The sequence below is a fragment of the Mustela nivalis genome (assembly GCF_964662115.1).
Source record: "Mustela nivalis genome assembly, chromosome: 8".
In the NCBI taxonomy this organism is placed as follows: domain Eukaryota; kingdom Metazoa; phylum Chordata; class Mammalia; order Carnivora; family Mustelidae; genus Mustela; species Mustela nivalis.
In genome coordinates, this window is record NC_139027.1 from 61,902,596 (window position 1) to 61,919,652 (window position 17,057).

Here is a 17,057-nt window from a genome sequence, read left to right on the forward strand (position 1 = left end):
TATTTCACCCACTCTCCCCACACATCTCCTCTCTGGCAGCCACCAGTTTGTTTGTTTGTTCCCAGTATTTAAAAGTCTGGTTTTTGTTGTTGTTGTCTCTTATTTGTTTGTTCCTTAAATTCTACAGATGTGTGAAATCATATGGCGTTTGTCTTTTGCTGACTAACTCATTTCACTTAGCATTATACTATGTAGGTCCATCCATGTTGTTGCAAATGGCAAGATTTCATTCTTTTTTATGGCTGAGTAATATTCCATAGAGTATATGGATCATATCTTCTTTATCCATTCATCTATGGATGGACATGGGTTGCTTCCATATGTTGGCCATTATAAATAATGCTGCAATAAACTTAAGGGTGCTTATTCTATTTTATTTCCTTCCTCCTACTAGCTTTGCTCAATATTTAGCCCTGAGATGATGTGAAACAATCTATCAGGGAATCAGTTAAATCACTAACTCACTAACTTTCATTGAACTTGCGTGTTGTGATTTAATTTTCCCTTTTCTCATTAGTCTCTGTCTCTATCCCTGTCTAGCATCACAACTTCTCTGGCTCCTGTACTCAGGCAGAGTACACAGGCTCTCTGCCTCCCAAGTAGCATACCAGCCCACATTCCACTAGTATTGGTGGGAGTTTCCACCCAGAAGTCCATTTCTACTGGAAGATTCTACTGTGTACAGCACTCACTGCAACCTGGGCTTTGCCTAGATATTGCTGTGTCTTTCAGCTCTGTTTTCCACTAAAGTGAGTGAGACCCTGGAGCCCAGAGAGCCTGCAGGCTGAGCAGCTGCTCTGCAGAGAAGTGGCCAAGGTGGCCTTCCTCTCCATTATGATGTCTTCTTTTAGAGGGGCTTCAAGCAGTGATGTCTGTGCCCAAAGATTTAGAGAATTCTTTAGCTTTTAAAGGGCTTCTATAGTAATAACTTATATCCTCTGAACTCTCCACAAAACTAAGAGACCATTATCATGGAGGCTAGGGTGGGACAGAGAGCCACCAAATCTAAGGCGTAGGTAACCCCATAACAGGCTGGGTCTTCCTACCTTCGGCATGCTGTGTACCTATGTTTCTCACCATAACCTGACACATTACACTCAGCTCAGACTGCATCTACTCAAAGTGGACTTACTTCCAGTGCCCTGTTGTCCTTCCCTCTTACTCCTACTGGGTCTTGCTGAGGACAGAAAGCCCTCATTTCTTCCATCTAGTCCCCTTAACTCCAGATCCTGGATACTTTTAAAAAGAGATTCACCAGTCTCCTATTCAGATTGAAATACTATCTGCTAAAATTAAGGTATACAGTCTGCTAAAGGATTTTTCTTTCTGACGTGAAGTTATTTGAAAAGACTTCCATGGTGTTGTGGACTAAATATGTGTGTTTCCTCAGAATTCATATGGTGAAACCCCAGTCCCTGGAGTGATGATGACATTTGAAGATGGGGCCTTAGAAAGATAATTAGCTCATGTGGTTGGAGCTGTCATGATGGGATTAGCATGCTTAGAAGAAGAGACACTAGAGAGCTTGCTGCATCTTTCTCTTAGCCATGTGAGGACAATGCAAGAGGATGGCCATCTGCAAAGCAGGAAGAGAGCTGGCACCCTTGAGGCCTACAGAACCATGGGAAGTGCATTTCTATTATTTAAGCCACCCAGTCTATGGTTTTTTGTTATAGCTTACAGAACAGACTAATACACATAGTTATAAAATAATTCACTATTAGTTTTCTATTTGACAAATAAGTTTTTACAAATGATACCAAACCAGGAAGTCTTAGAAAATCTGGACATATGATTATGTCTGCTTCAGTATGAACAGTAGCAATGATCAGCAACTAAAAAAATCTCATTGTACTTAGTCACCTCCACTTGGAATTCTCCTGTTGATCAGTTCATTCTGTGAGAGCTTCACTCCTGTATGTTATATAACACGTGGGATCCATATGGCAATTTATGAGAACCTGGCACCTTAATTACATTATGTAATTGACCCTGACCCTTGACCGTTTTCTGTTCCTGGCCTGCTACTTGAACGGGCCATGGTACCTCAGTTTTCCCTGGTACCGCTCTTGAATGTGCTTCAGTTCATTTGCATTTCACAGCTTTGGTGATGCGTTATTTCACTTTTATCAAATTCTCTTAAAAAATCCTTTCTAGATAAGATGCCTTGGTTTTATGATGACTTTAAACACATGCCTCCCACCCCTGACCATTTGGAAGATGAAAACTACCACTCTGTAAGACCACTACGTGTGTTTACCTTTGTTTCTCTTGAATTTGTTTCGATATCTGCTGTAGAAGTATACACGACTAGCTCCAGATTGTTCCCCAACCCTATGCTCCACAATTCCTCCAATACACCACACATGCGTGTGCGTGCGTGTGCACGCACACACACACACACACACACACACACACTTCCTACTCTAGGCACAATTCTAGAGAGAGTTCATGATTACAGAATGATGGGCCCTTCAGGTTTTTGGAGCAGAGACGTTATTAGTGAAGATAGGATACGAAAGGTGTAAGAGCAGGATGTGGGAGATGGGAAATCTAGAGATTAAGTTCTGGCTTTATAACTTAACCAACTCTCTGTCTCAATTTCCTCTTCTTGGAAACAGGACTCATAACACTTGTTCTATTTATTTTATACTGTTATCAAAAGAAATACTTTGAAAAACATAAAATTGTGTGCAAACATAAGGATGGGCAGTGTTAGGTTTATTGCTGCTTAGAATATCTCGATTACCTGCAGGCTACCCAGCAATGCCCAGGAGTCCCACTCAACATGGACCTGCCATAATACCCACACTTGCTAAGGCAGACTCATATCCTTAGGAGGCACATATCCTCGGGTATGGACCTTATGGGCAGGGGTAGGTTATGTTGTGTCTCATTTTTGAAAATTATTAATCATTCATTTCATAGAGAATCAAAGCATGTGAGATGGGATGATTGTCTCAAAAGAGAAGTGGGGTGTGCAGAATGGGTGAAGCAAGGGGAAATGCCTCTGTCAGAAGAGAATACCGAGGGAGAGACTACGGAAAGTGCTTGGGATTTTACAGCTGGAAGGTACAGTGAAAGGAGTGAAAGAGGGAGCAGTTTTTGTGTTTTTCTTTTTATTTTTTTTAAGATTTTATTTATTTATTTATTTGACAGAGATCACAAGCAGGCAGAGAGAGAGGAAGGGAAGCAGACCTCTGGCTGAGCGAAGAGCCCGATGCGGGGCTCGATCCCAGGACCCTGGGATCATGACCTGAGCCGAAGGCAGAGGCTTTGACCCACTGAGCCACCCAGGCGCCCCAGGAGGGAGAAGTTTTTAGAGTGCTTGCCCCCCAGAGAAGGGGACACTGACCCTGTGAATCTCAGGCATTTTTATAAAGGACTCTAAGACTCATTGGTTTTGACTTAGGTGTGCATATTTCTAAAATTCTGCCCCCTTACAAACACATTTGTTCTAACCATATTGCAACAGATCTGTATTCCTAGCCAATTCCCTTGAATTCTTAATTCTTGTTAACAACTCTGGCAATTAACCAATTACTCCTTCCACTGAAGGGCTCAGGGAGGAAGGGACTGATGATTTATAGCAGCCCAGCATCCGTGCTTGTTGAATTGAACTCAATTGCCAGAGCACTTCATTTAGAGAATAGATGGGCAGGTGAGTAGCCAACAGGCTGAAGCCAGTCAAAAGATTAAAATGCCCAACAGGTGACACGTTGGCAGCGCTACATCCTCTGACTCTTGAGCTGAGTCTCCCTGCTTCTCCCTCTTCATGTAACTCACACAAAAACCTGATGGTGCCTGTGGAGTTCAGCCCACTAAGCTAGTGCTGATGGTTTTACAGAAATGGTGGAATCGAGTGGTTAAGAAGTTGTCTAGTCTAAAGGTGCAGGAAGCTGTTGCACACTGCCCTTGGGACCTTTTCCAGATATTACCAGCAACAACTTTGGAAGGCAACTCATTCCATCGCTGGACAACACTGTTTGTTGGAGGGTCTCCCTTCAAAGGAGGAAAAAAAAAACCTTCCTTTTTGTTACATAACTCACCAGGGATTGTTCTTTTGCCCTATGAAGCAATCCACAATAACTCTGCTCTGCCTCCCCTTGATAAGGTACCTCCAGAACCTGAGAATAGCTTCCAGGTCTCCATCCTCCTCCTTCGCTGGTGTTCCTCTACCTCTCATGGAGCATGCTTTTGTTATCCCTTCCCAGCACCTTCCAAAGACACCCTTTTATTTTTCAAGGTTCTGCTTAACTCGTAGCACCAACATTTTAATGTAACTGCCCATATTGCATTTCTTGTGAGCCATGTTCCTGCCATTTAACTTTCCCATATTATCTTTGGTCCCAGTAAACCGTAGATTCTGGGGGGAACTATTCAATTAAAGCCAATAAAATGACCAGGAACATTCTGATGACATTTGCTAGTTCTTACCTGAAATAACTTTGGAGTCATCATTTCTGTTTCAAGAACTGTTTCTAGGGCTGTGTGGCATGACTTGAACTTTTGATGTGCTCTTTAAGAGAATCTAAATTTACTGAGTTAATAAAACTATAGACACTGGTAAAGGCAATAATAGAGGAAAGGAAGGTGAACAATGGTATCAGCCAGCGGGAGGAAAGAGAAGGTCACTTGGGGGAGAGGAAGGCAAATGGTTCCTACAGAAGAGAAAGCTCTTTGGTGGTAGATAAGGGCAAGACTGACCAGATGTGCAGACATCCCAGTGTGTGCATGATGTGAATTGAGGGGTGCTAAAATACCATCAGTTCCCACATATTTGTTGCACACCTACACCAGACATCTTCATGTGGTTAACACCTTTTGCTTGAGGCCACCATAAAAATGTTAATGTTCTCTGGGAGAATAAAATATTAATCCATTATCAACCAGTAACATCTTAGCTCTACTTGACCAAATTAGTACCAGCTGGTCACTGAGTGGACCCCTAAGGGAATAGGCTATAAAGCTGATATGTTTTAATTGGGGGAGAATAAAGAAGGATATAAAAAGACAATGTTTCAAGAATTTGTGGTGCAAGGGGGTGAATCGGAGGGACATGGCGGGGATAAAGATTTGGTGGGCAGTAAGCTGCTTGAAAGAAGTGGGTTACTTTTATGTAGGCCTATTGGATATGTAGCCATGTGGATATCAGGAGCTAGATGGATACAGGGAGGATGCTAAAAAGGAATCTTAATAAATCTCTTAGGTTGAAACGCTATGGAGGGAGGCCCTGAGGAAATATCTATAGAGTTTGAGCTCAGGAACTATGAATCTGCTGGTTAGGCATGATGCCCTAGTTCTTTGATTTTTAATTATCATTTCCCACTTCTGAATGGACTTAAGTGACTTCAGAGCTGTAAACTATAAGGGGAAATGTCATTTAGTTCTCTGCTTTTTTCTCTTTTTATTTTATTCTCTTTGATTTCCCCCTATTTTTTCCCTGTGATTTTCGTGGCCAAGCCCCAAAAGAGTGGTGAACTAGCGAATGGAAGGAAGGTCAGAAAGCAGATCATAAATGGGAAAGAAAGATAAGGAAGAATAATTTTCATGTTCTTTATAACTGTAAACTAGAGGGACTCTTTGACTTCTAATGACAGAGAAACAAAATAAATTTGGCACAAAAGAAGAATGTATTTATTTCCATAAACAAAGAGTGGAAAGGGGAGGGTAATCTCAGGGATGCTTTGATCCTGAGACTTTAGCGCTGGCATCTCTTTCTCTTCCAGTTCTCCACCCCCCTTTCTTCTGTGTGTTTCTTTCTAACATGGAGTGCCTTTCTCTCCATATTGTAGGCTTCCATCTCTACACCCTCTTGACAATATAAGAAACAGTTCCTTTTTTTGTTTTTCTTTTTTTGGTCTGTTTTAGGAAAAACATAAAACAGAGAGGGGCTCTGATTTGTTCAGTGAGGTCATGTGCTTTTTTTCCAGAATGATCACCAGCCAAGGTGAAGGGTGCTATAATTCATTTATTCTAGATTCCATGTTATTCCCATGGACAGACAGTTGATATCTGTTACCAGTGTAGGAGAGAAGAATGTTGGACAAACAAATTAAGAATCCTCTGGAAGAAAGAGTGGGGCGGTCATTAGACAGCAGCATCCCTGCACTCCTAATGAGCATGAAGATCTTGGTGGGTTTTTTTTTTTACAACTTGCAACTACTTAGAAGATTTTAAAATGGACTGCATTATTTTGCTAAGGCTGCCATAACAAAAGACCATGGAGTGGGTGGCTGAAATACAGAAATTTACTCCCATAGCTCTGGAGGCTTAAAGTCCAAGATCAAGGTGCTGTCAGGGTTGGTTTCTCCTGAGGACTCTCTTCTTGGGTTACAAATGGCCTACCTCTCACTGTGTCTTCCCAACATCTTTCCATTGTGTGTACATACCTCTAGTGTGTGTCTCTTTTTGTAGTAACAGCAGCCATATTAAATTCAAGTCTCACCCTTATGACTTCATTTAACCTTAATTAGTCCCTTAGATGCCCTATCTCCAAATACAGCCACATTTGGTGTTAGAGCTTCAGCAAAAGGATTTTGAGGGAACACAGTTCAGTCTGTAACATGGACTAATCTAGGTTTTACTAAGGAAATGGGCCCAGCTGAAGAATGGTGTTTGGGTTCAATTTTTCCCACTAAATCTTGGGATAAATCAGGAAGGGTAAACATACTTGAAACACATATATGAAATATTTGCATTGTAATGGTTAAGGACAATTAAGATGTGGTTATGACTGATAAGGCCACTGAAGACCAGATGCAGCAGACAGGTAGAAGACATTGGACTAGTATAAGCTGGGTATTCTACCTCACAGAAAGACTGATGTTAAGTTCTTGGAAAGTCTCCCCAAAGAGGAGAATCCTAGTTGGTGAGGTCATATTTTTTGGCAGTGCCATCATCTGAGAACTAAGTTTTTAAAAATGTCTGGGAAAATGTAATACTTATCTGTGAATATGAATGCTAATAGGACCCTAATGCTGGCTAACATTCATTAGAGGAAATTGTTGCATATTCAAAATATCCATGGATGGACCCCTAAAATTATCACTGCTATTAAAAGTTTATACAAGAGTTCTTGTTTGAACTAAAGTGAAAATCCAGTCTCTATACTGAGAGAAAAATACTCTAGTAGGCCTCCTATTTAGTAGGAAGAAATGAGTTTTGGGAAAAGAGAAGTAAAAGCATTTTTAGAAATCAGTTAGGTCTGGGGAATAATTACTATTGTGATCCATTGAATGGAAGTTGTGTGTTTGCTCAGTTGGTGAATAAATCATTTATAATCCTCCTACATATGTACATAGATCACATTTGGTGTGTGTGTGTGAGAGAGAGAGAGAGAGGTGGGAGCGAGAGGTAGAATAAGTGAAAGAGAATGAAATCAATATATGAGTAGCATAATTAAGAAATTTATCTTTTTTTAAAAATATTTTATTTATTTGACAGGAAGAGACACAGCAAGAGAGGGAACACAAGCAGGGGGAGGGGGAGAGGGAGAAGCAGGCTTCCTGCTGAGCAAGAACCTGATGCAGGGCTCGATCTCAGGACCCCAGGATCATGACCTGAGCCAAAGGCAGATGCTTAATGACTGGGAGCCACCCAGGCACCCCAAATTTATCTTTTTTTAATAATATAGATTGAAAAGTAAGATAAGCCTGCAGTGAGGGGTGTGTGTGTGTGTGTGTGTGTGTGTGTATGTGTGTGTGTGTGTGTGTGTATAGACAGGTTTGTGTATACAAAAGGAAAACTTTTTTCATATACAAAAGGAAATCCATGTATTATACCCCCTGCAAATATAAGCAAGGACGTGCACATATGTCCCAAATTAATTCTGAAACAATTTCAGACCCATATTTGAGTTAATGCATTTAGCAAGTAATTAGTTGTCCATTCATTCATTAACAGCATATTTTAAAACTTCCTAAAAAACCCTACCTCCCCCTTCAACAAAGTGGCACTTGTAAGAAGACAGAAGGGATATAAAATATGTTGAGTAAGATGGGAAAACAAATCAAAAAATAAAACTACATGTTAGTTGTAAAAGAATCTTAGTTGCAGAAATGGGACTTACAAAGAAAACACTTTGCTTCCCTTTACCTCTCATACAAAAAAGGGTGAAGTTGTGAATTGGAGCTGCATCAGTGAGTACTTTAGCATTTTATGGTTTCAGTTTAGTATAATGTTTTTCTCTCTTGGACATTAGAATTTTTCTTCCATTTGTAAAGTGCTTTATAGTTTTCTAAGCAGTTTCACATAGAGTAGTTCATTTGTGGAACTAATGGCATTTACATGGGATAACAATATTCTAATAGAATTGTGCAATTCACATAATGAGTTTAACTTGTTATTAAAATAAATGTCACTTGGATAAGATTGAGCGAGGAACCAGGCTGGTCAAGAGTCTTTAGGTAGATGATGACTATTGCTGATTCATAAGAGGCAGGGATCCATTGTATCTTTCTTCGGGCCTCTTGATTCTTCCTCTTTATTTGTATACTGCCTGTCTTTTGCCTGTCTCCACTTTTAGCACAGAAGATGAGTCAGAGCAGAGGCAGTGGAAATAAAAGGGCTGTCTGTACCTTCTAAGAGTACCAAAAAATGTTTATTTATTTTATTTCTTGCCGATATTTTGTGAAAAAAAAATGAGGGACAACTGGATGGCTCAATTGATTAAGCATCCAGTTTTTGGCTTTGGCTCAGGTTATGATCTCATAGGTCCTGGAATAGAACCTCAAACCAGGCTCCATGCTTAGAGGGGAATCTGCTTGAAGGATGTTTCCCTCTGTCCCAAATTCAAATTATTTGAATTTATTTCATTCAAATAAATAAATAAATCTTTTAAAAAATGAAATTGGAATCCAAATGAGCATAGTTGGCCTCTTCTTAGTAGCTGCCATAAAGATTTGGAGATATTTTATGCAGGGTGAACAGAGACCCAGAGCAGTGTTTAGAATGAGCTAATAGCATTGTACCCCATCAAAATGCAATTCTAGTCTTAACCCAGAAACAATAGACAATACCTAGTGTTGAATCACCCTGTCTATTCTTTCTTCACCTCTCTTTTAACATTGATGGAGCCCTGATTTTCTGTCTTGAGAACTTCATACCCTCTTAAAATCTTACTTTTGGCAAAAGGCAAATCATCTAGGGTGGGACAGTTAATTGGGAAGTTATCGGTTTTGAGGTATTTTTAGAAAAGAGAATATGAGGATCTGGAGCAAAAAAGAGGAAATGAGAGAGTGGGAGGTAAGAAATAAAATTACTTTGGGGGAGTAGGACCATGGATTGATTATTCTAACATTCAAAAAGGAAGGCTAAAGACACAGAGATGCCCTGTTCCAGCTTCACATTCCTTAAGTATTGTGACAGAAATTTTTGGTTTCCATTCTCATTTTTTCTCCCTATAGACACATGCCCTGCTTGTTGGATGTGACAGTGTGCCCAGCTAAAAAACTGCAGCCTCCTTTCTCCTCCTTGTTTCTGTAGGCCTACAGTTTTTGCAATATGGTGACTTTCTTGATGTGGGGCTTGATCCCAGGATATTTAGATCATGACCTGACCCAAAATTAAAAGTTGGCCACTTAACTAACTGAACCACCTAGGCACCCTGAAATATGGGGGCTTTCTAACCACACAAAGCTGTAGGGAATAAAGCTGTGAGCTCAGGTTGGGGAAAAGAAGGATGGAAGGAATCTGAGATACTGAGGTTATGTTGAACACATCTTATGCACACCTGTTTTTCCAACTACTGCTAAAGTGATAAGCTTCACTCAAGTACCTCTCCCTAAACCATAGAATCTCTGACTGTTGCCTTCACATGGGATACTAAGAGGAACTTCTCTGACACTGAAGGAAGTACTAATCCAGAACTGTGGAACACATTTTGGAAATACTGAGTACCCTTATCAATGAAGGATGGGAGACAATGGGTCCATGCTTTCTTCTTTCTTTCTGTCAGATGGTCTCTTCTGCAATAGCAGAAAATGATTACATTAGAAAATAGAAAATCTCAAATCAACAATCTAAGCTTTGACCTCAAGAAGACAGGAAAAAAAAGAGCACAATAAATTAATAGCAAGAAGAAGGAAATAATAACAGAGATCAAATAAATTGAAAATGCTAAGACAATGGACAAAATCAAAAGAGCTGGGTTCTTAGAAAGATCTATAAAATTGACAATCCTTTAACAATACTAATAGGAAAAGAATGAAGACACAATTTACCAATATCAAGGATGAAATCGCATATAAGAGACTCTGCAGATTTTAAAAGTATATACGGGAATAATGTGGGCAATTCTACATACATAAGTTTGAGAATTTGGATGAAGCAGATCAGATTCTCAAATAGTACAAATCAGTACAAGTCACCCAATATGCAGCAGATAATTTGAACAATCCTGTAACTATTGAGGAAATTGAATCCGTAAGTTAAAATCTTCTGAAAAAGGATTCTTCAGGCTCAGATGGCTTCACTGAAGGACACTACTAAATCTTTAAACAAGAATCAGCAAATGTTCTATATAATATCTTCTGGGAAGTAGGAGAGGAGAAAATATTTCTCAGCTCATTTAATAAAGCTAGTCTCAGCCTGATACCCAAATCAAAATATGTAGTACTCCAAAAAAAGTAACAGTGGAATTTGTCAATGATATTAATAACTGTTCCCATAAAAATACATATGTAAATCTATGTTATCCACATATCACAATTTGGCAAGTCTTATTGAGAAGAAAATACTACATAAACATAAACATTTGATTTGTGGAAGGGGATATAACCACAGATGTGAAGGATATTTATATAATAGCAAGAGAATACATTGAGCATATTTAAGGCAACAATTATTAATTCTATTTATATGGATATTTTAATGAACATGTGTGTTTGTGTGTGTGCATATTTTAATGAATGTGTGTGTGTTTCCATGTGTGTGTGTATTCTTAACTAAATAACCATTGAAGGACTTTGAAAGTCAGTCAGCTCTGGATTTTCAGCCCTGGTAATAATGAATAGCTAGTGTAAAAAACTATCCTATTGGAAAATCCCTGAATAATGTAGATAAAATATTTTTTTAAGTGCTCAAAGGCATTGGAGATCTAGTAAGACATTGAGAAATCACCAGACCAAAACATAAGAGAAATCAGAAATACAGAGAGGTAAGCCCAGTGTCTAAGACCACTTTTATTCCAGTGCATTTACTGACACCTGATTCACTAAGCTAGGGTGAAAATAAATAATGACAACTAGGAGCTAAAAATAACTATTTTAAAACTTTTATGAGAATGTTAGAATCGAATGGTATAATTACCACAATTGAAAGCTCAATGTACAGACTTATAGCATATTCGGTACATTTGAAAACAGAAAATAGGAAACTAGTACACAGGTCAGATGAAAAAGTCATAAATACAGCACAGAGAAACAAACTGAAGGAAAATGTGAAAGACATCAAAAGGGAGGTTCTAACGTACATTCTAAGACATATCCAGAAGAAGAGAGTTTAAGGAATAATATTTGAAGAGACAATACCTGAAATATAAAAACAAATTATATATGAATTCCAATGAGTCCCAAGTAATATAATTTATGAGAAAATCACACCTATCATCATAAAACTACTGAAAACTGAGGACAAAGAATAAGTCTGAAAAGCAGTTGAGCAAAGAGACAAATTACTTTAAAAGGAACCACTGCTTGACCGACAGCAGACCTTATAACAGAAACAATGGAAGTCAGAAAACATTGAAATGTATCTGCCTTGTTGAAAGACAAAAAGGTAAACCTAGAATTTTATTTTTTTTAAAGATTTTATTGATTTATCTGAGAGATGGAGATCACAAGTAGGCAGAGAGGCAGGCAGAGAGAGAGTGGAGGAGAAGCAGGCTCCCTGCTGAGCAGAAAACCCAATGCAGGGCTCGATCCCAGGACTCTGAAATCATGACCTGAGCTGAAGGCAGAGGCTTAACCCAGTGAGCCACCCAGGTGCCCCAACCTAGAATTTTATAACAAGTAAAATCATCCTTCTGAAATAAACACATTTTCAGAAAAATAGTTTTTAGAAAGGTTTATATATAACAGTAACACACAAAAAGAAATTCCAAAGGGTATTTTTCAGAAGGAAGTAAAATAAATATATGAAGAAGAACAGAAAGTACAAAAAGGTAAACTTGAATACATCTAAGTGAATAGTAACTGTAAAAATTAAATGCATAATATGTTTTAGGGTTTTACACACCACACACAGAATTAAAATAGAAAATAGAAGCTTAGAAGATATGAAACAGGGAAACGGAATTAAAGTGTCCTTGAAATGCCTGGGGGGAAAATGTGCCATTTTATATCAACTTTTTATACGTTAAGAAGTTATTGGGTGCCTGGGTAGCTCAGTGGGTTAAGACTGCCTTTGGCTCAGGTCATGATCCCAGAGTCCTGGGATTGAGGTCCACATTGGGCTCTCTGCTCAGCAGGAAGCCTGCTTCCCCAGCTCTTGCTGCCTGCCTCTCTACCTACTTGTGATCTCTCTCTGTTAAATAAATAAATAAATAAAATCTTAAAAAAAAAAAAAAACTTATGCTCCAATTTCTAGTGTCATACTAAAAAATAAAAGTAAATAATGTCAGGTAACAGAGGGAAGAAATAAATAGGTTGTAAAAACCTCAATTCATCCAAAATCAGACAAAAAGGAGAAAAAGTTCAAAGAGAAAGTGAGACATACCTAGAGGAAATAGTAAGATTTTACATTTGAAAACAAATGATGTTAGCTATTACTTTCACAATAAATAGACCTAATGATCTAAAAAACACAAAATTATCAGCCCAAGTAAAAAGTAAAACCCACCTAAATGCAAATTAAGAGAGTTTAAGGACACAGAAAGGTGAAAATTTGAAAAATAGAAATGCATACCATGCAGTCCTTAACCAAAAGGCAGGTTGTGTAACTATATTATTATCAAAGACTTCAAAGCAAAAACCATTAACAGAGATAAAGAGGAATGTTTCACAATGGCAAAAGGTTCAATTCCTCAGGAAGGAATAATGATCATAAATTTGTGTATTTAGCTAACACATACTCAGATATATAAAACAAAAATAACTGGCAAACTACTACCAAGAAGTCTAATAAAGATATGATCTTTGTGATACATTTTAACACACTTCTCTAAATTAACTCATAAAACCAGAGAGTAAAGCAGAAATAAGACAGAATATAGAATATTTGAACAACAGAATTAACAAACATGATATGATTGATATCGAATACTGAATCCAACATATAGAGAATATGAATGCAAATGAAGTGCATATAGAACCTTAACCAAAATAGATTATCTGTTGATACATATAGAAAATCTAAATAAATTTCACAGGATTGTAGTTATGTCGACCATGTTCTCTGACCACATAGCAAATTAAGCATGAAAACAAAAACAAAAAGATAACTAGTAGATTCCCATATGTTTTTTAAATTAAGATGTATATGTCTAAGTAGAGTCAAAAAAGAAATTACAGAGGAAATTATAAATTTATGAGAGATAATGAAAATACAACTTGCAGATTGTGGCGTAGGAAATTAGAGGGGTAGTTATAGACTTAAATGCCTATATAAGAAGGTAATAAGGATCAAAAAATCATTTGACCACCCATCTAAGAAAGATCGGCAAAAGATAAATGTGAAACCCAAAGAAAGGAGAAGGAAGAGAATTACAAGTAGAACAGAATTTAAAGAAATAGGAACAAACATGCAAAAAAAGCCAAATGTTAACTCTTTGAAATGTTTACCAGATTGGTAAATTTTAGTTTTTGAATGAAACTGATGAGAGAAAGATCAAAATCAAGAATGGAAAAAAAAAAAAAAGGCTTTATTAAAGATCTTACGAGTAATAAATGCTTATGTTAGGAACAACTTTATACTAGACATTTAAAAATACAACATTCAATGCACATACTCTTATGGAAAATTTCTCTTACAAAAGTGAAAATTAGAAGAAATAAAACACTTAAGTGTACATAACTGTTAAGCAGAAATGACTAATAAAGAAGTCTTCTACAGAAAATAAAATATACTCTATGGCCAGATGGCTTCTTGAGTGAATTTTACCAGTTACTTAAAGAGAAAATCATGAAAATCTTAGGCATGCTCTTTCAGAGAAGAGAAAACAAACACAAAATTAGGGAACTCTTCCAACTCAATTTATATGGTGTACATAACCTCTATACCAAAACTGACAAAGAATTATGAAAAAGACTATTACAGGTCAATTTCTCTTATAAACATAGATAAAAACTTCTAAACAAAAATAGAGCAAACTGAATGCATCAGTAAATAAAAAAGGTCATATTTCATGATCAAAAATGCTGTTTAAAATTAGAAAATTAGTTAATGTAATTTACCACATCAACACAGTAAAGGAAAATAAAAATTTATTTTTTAATAAATTCAGAAAAGACAATTTTAGAAATTTGTCCTCTATGATTAAAACAAACATAAAGAAAACTTAGCAGAGTCGGCATAGAAAGGAATTTCCTTCATCTGATAAAATATAACTATAAATAAACGTGGCAATTATCATACCATTAAATATAATGATATATTGAAAGGTATTCAAGATTGGGAATAATTTGAAGATGACTTCCAGTACTATTCAATATTTTACTGGAATTCCTTTTAAGGGCAATATAATATTAAAAAAAAAGAAAGGAGAATGAAAACCTTCTTTATTAAAGATGATATAAGTATAATCACAAACACCTAAAAAAGTTTTAGATGAGTTGTTGGAATTAAATGGGTGTATCAAAAATTTAAAAATCAATTATATTTCTGTATACTAGTCTCAGAAAATTAAAAAAAATGAAATATATCAAAAGATACCATTTTAATGCATAAAATTATAATTTATTTAAAGCAAATCTAATGGAAAATATGTACACTGTTTATGCATAAAATGATAAAATAATATTAAGAGAAAATAAAGTGGTTCTAAATAGAGGAAATAACATGTTTGTTGATTAGAAGACCCAGATAATAAAAATATCAATTCTCGCCAAATTGATATTTAGATTCAATACAATCCCAAACAAATTTTCTAATAAATTACATTATGGAAATTGATATGCTAGTTCTATAATTTACATGGGGGCACCTGGGTGGCTCAGTCTGTTAATCTTCTGTCTTCTACTCAGTCAGGGTTCTGGAGTTCAGGGATGGAGTCTGGCATCAGGCTTCCTGTCAGTGGGGAGTCTGCTGCCTCCTCTGCCCTTCACCCTGCTGTGCTTTCTCTCATTCACCCTCTCTCTCAAATAAATAAATAAAAATCATTTTATTTTTTTATTTCTAAATTTTCTTTTTAAAATTTATTTTAATTTAATTTTATTTATTTTTTTAAAATTTTTTATTTTTTATAAACATATATTTTTGTTATGCTCCACAAATAAGTGAAACCATATGATAATTGACTCTCTCTGCTTGACTTATTTCACTCAGCATGGGGAGTTAGAGAGGAGAAGGGAGTTGGGGGAAATTGGAAGGGGAGGTGAACCATGAGAGACTATGGACTCTGAAAAACAATCTGAGGGTTTTGAAGGGGTGGGGGGTGGGAGGTTGGGGTACTAGGTGGTGGGTATTATAAAGGGCACGAATTGCATGGAGCACTGGGTGTGGTGAAAAATAATGAATACTGTTATGCTGAAAATAAAAAATAAATTTAAAAAAAAAAAAAAAAAAAAACATATATTTTTATCCCCAGGGGTACAGATCTGTGAATCACCAGGTTTACACACTTCACAGCACTCACCAAAGCACATACCCTCCCCAATGTCCATAATCCCACCCCCTTCTCCCAAACCCCCTCCCCCCAGCAACCCTCAGTTTGTTTTGTGAGATTAAGAGTCACTTATAGTTTGTCTCCCTCCCAATCCCATCTTGTTTCATTTATTCTTCTCCTACCCACTTAAGCCCCCATGTTGCATCACTACTTCCTCATATCAGGGAGATAATATGATAGTTGTCTTTCTCTGCTTGACTTATTTTGCTAAGCATGATAAGCTCTAGTTCCATGCATGTTGTCACAAATGGCAAGATTTCATTTCTTTTGATGGCTGCATAGTATTCCATTGTGTATATATACCACATCTTCTTGATCCATTCATCTGTTGATGGACATCTAGGTTCTTTCCATAGTTTGGCTATTGTGGACATTGCTGCTATAAACATTCGGGTGCACGTGCCCCTTTGGATCACTACGTTTGTATCTTTAGGGTAAATACCCAATAGTACCATTGCTGGGTCATAGGGCAGTTCTATTTTCAACATTTTGAGGAACCTCCATGCTGTTTTCCAGAGTGGCTGCACCAGCTTGCATACCCACCAACAGTGTAAGAGGGTTCCCCTTTCTCCACATCCTCGCCAGCATCTGTCATTTCCTGACTTGTTGGTTTTAGCCATTCTGACTGGTGTGAGGTGATATCTCATTGTGGTTTTGATTTGTATTTCCCTGATGCCGAGTGGTATGGAGCACTTTTTCATGTGTCTGTTGGCCATCTGGATGTCTTCTTTGCAGAAATGTCTGTTCATGTCCTCTGCCCATTTCTTGATTGGATTATTTGTTCTTTGGGTGTTGAGTTTGCTAAGTTCTTTATAGATTCTGGACACTAGTCCTTTATCTGATATGTCGTTTGCAAATATCTTCTCCCATTCTGTCAGTTGTCTTTTAGATCAATGGAACAGAATAGAGAGCCCAGAAATAGACCCTCAACTTTACAGTCAACTAATCTTCGACAAAGCAGGAAAGAATGTCCAATGGAAAAAAGAAAGCCTCTTCAATAAATGGTGCTGGGAAAATTGGACAGCCACATGCAGAAAAATGAAATTGGACCATTTCCTTACACCACACACGAAAATAGACTCAAAATGGATGAAGGACCTCAATGTGCAAAAGGAATCCATCAAAATCCTTGAGGAGAACACAGGCAGCAACCTCTTCGGTTCAGCCGCAGCAACATCTTCCTAGGAACAACGCCAAAGGCAAGGGAAGCAAGGGCAAAAATGAACTATTGGGA

At 37.4% G+C, this 17,057-nt stretch overlaps 1 long non-coding RNA gene across 1 annotated transcript in view; it reads left to right on the top strand.

The window, feature by feature from the left end:
* The window catches only part of LOC309872515, a 93,512-nt gene extending 76,704 nt beyond the window's left edge, over nucleotides 1–16,808 (top strand). The window contains exon 3 of the long non-coding RNA XR_014315930.1: nucleotides 16,702–16,808. This is a non-coding gene — a long non-coding RNA (uncharacterized lncRNA). The remainder of the gene's footprint in view (nucleotides 1–16,701) is intronic.
* Nucleotides 16,809–17,057: the final 249 nt, after the last annotated feature.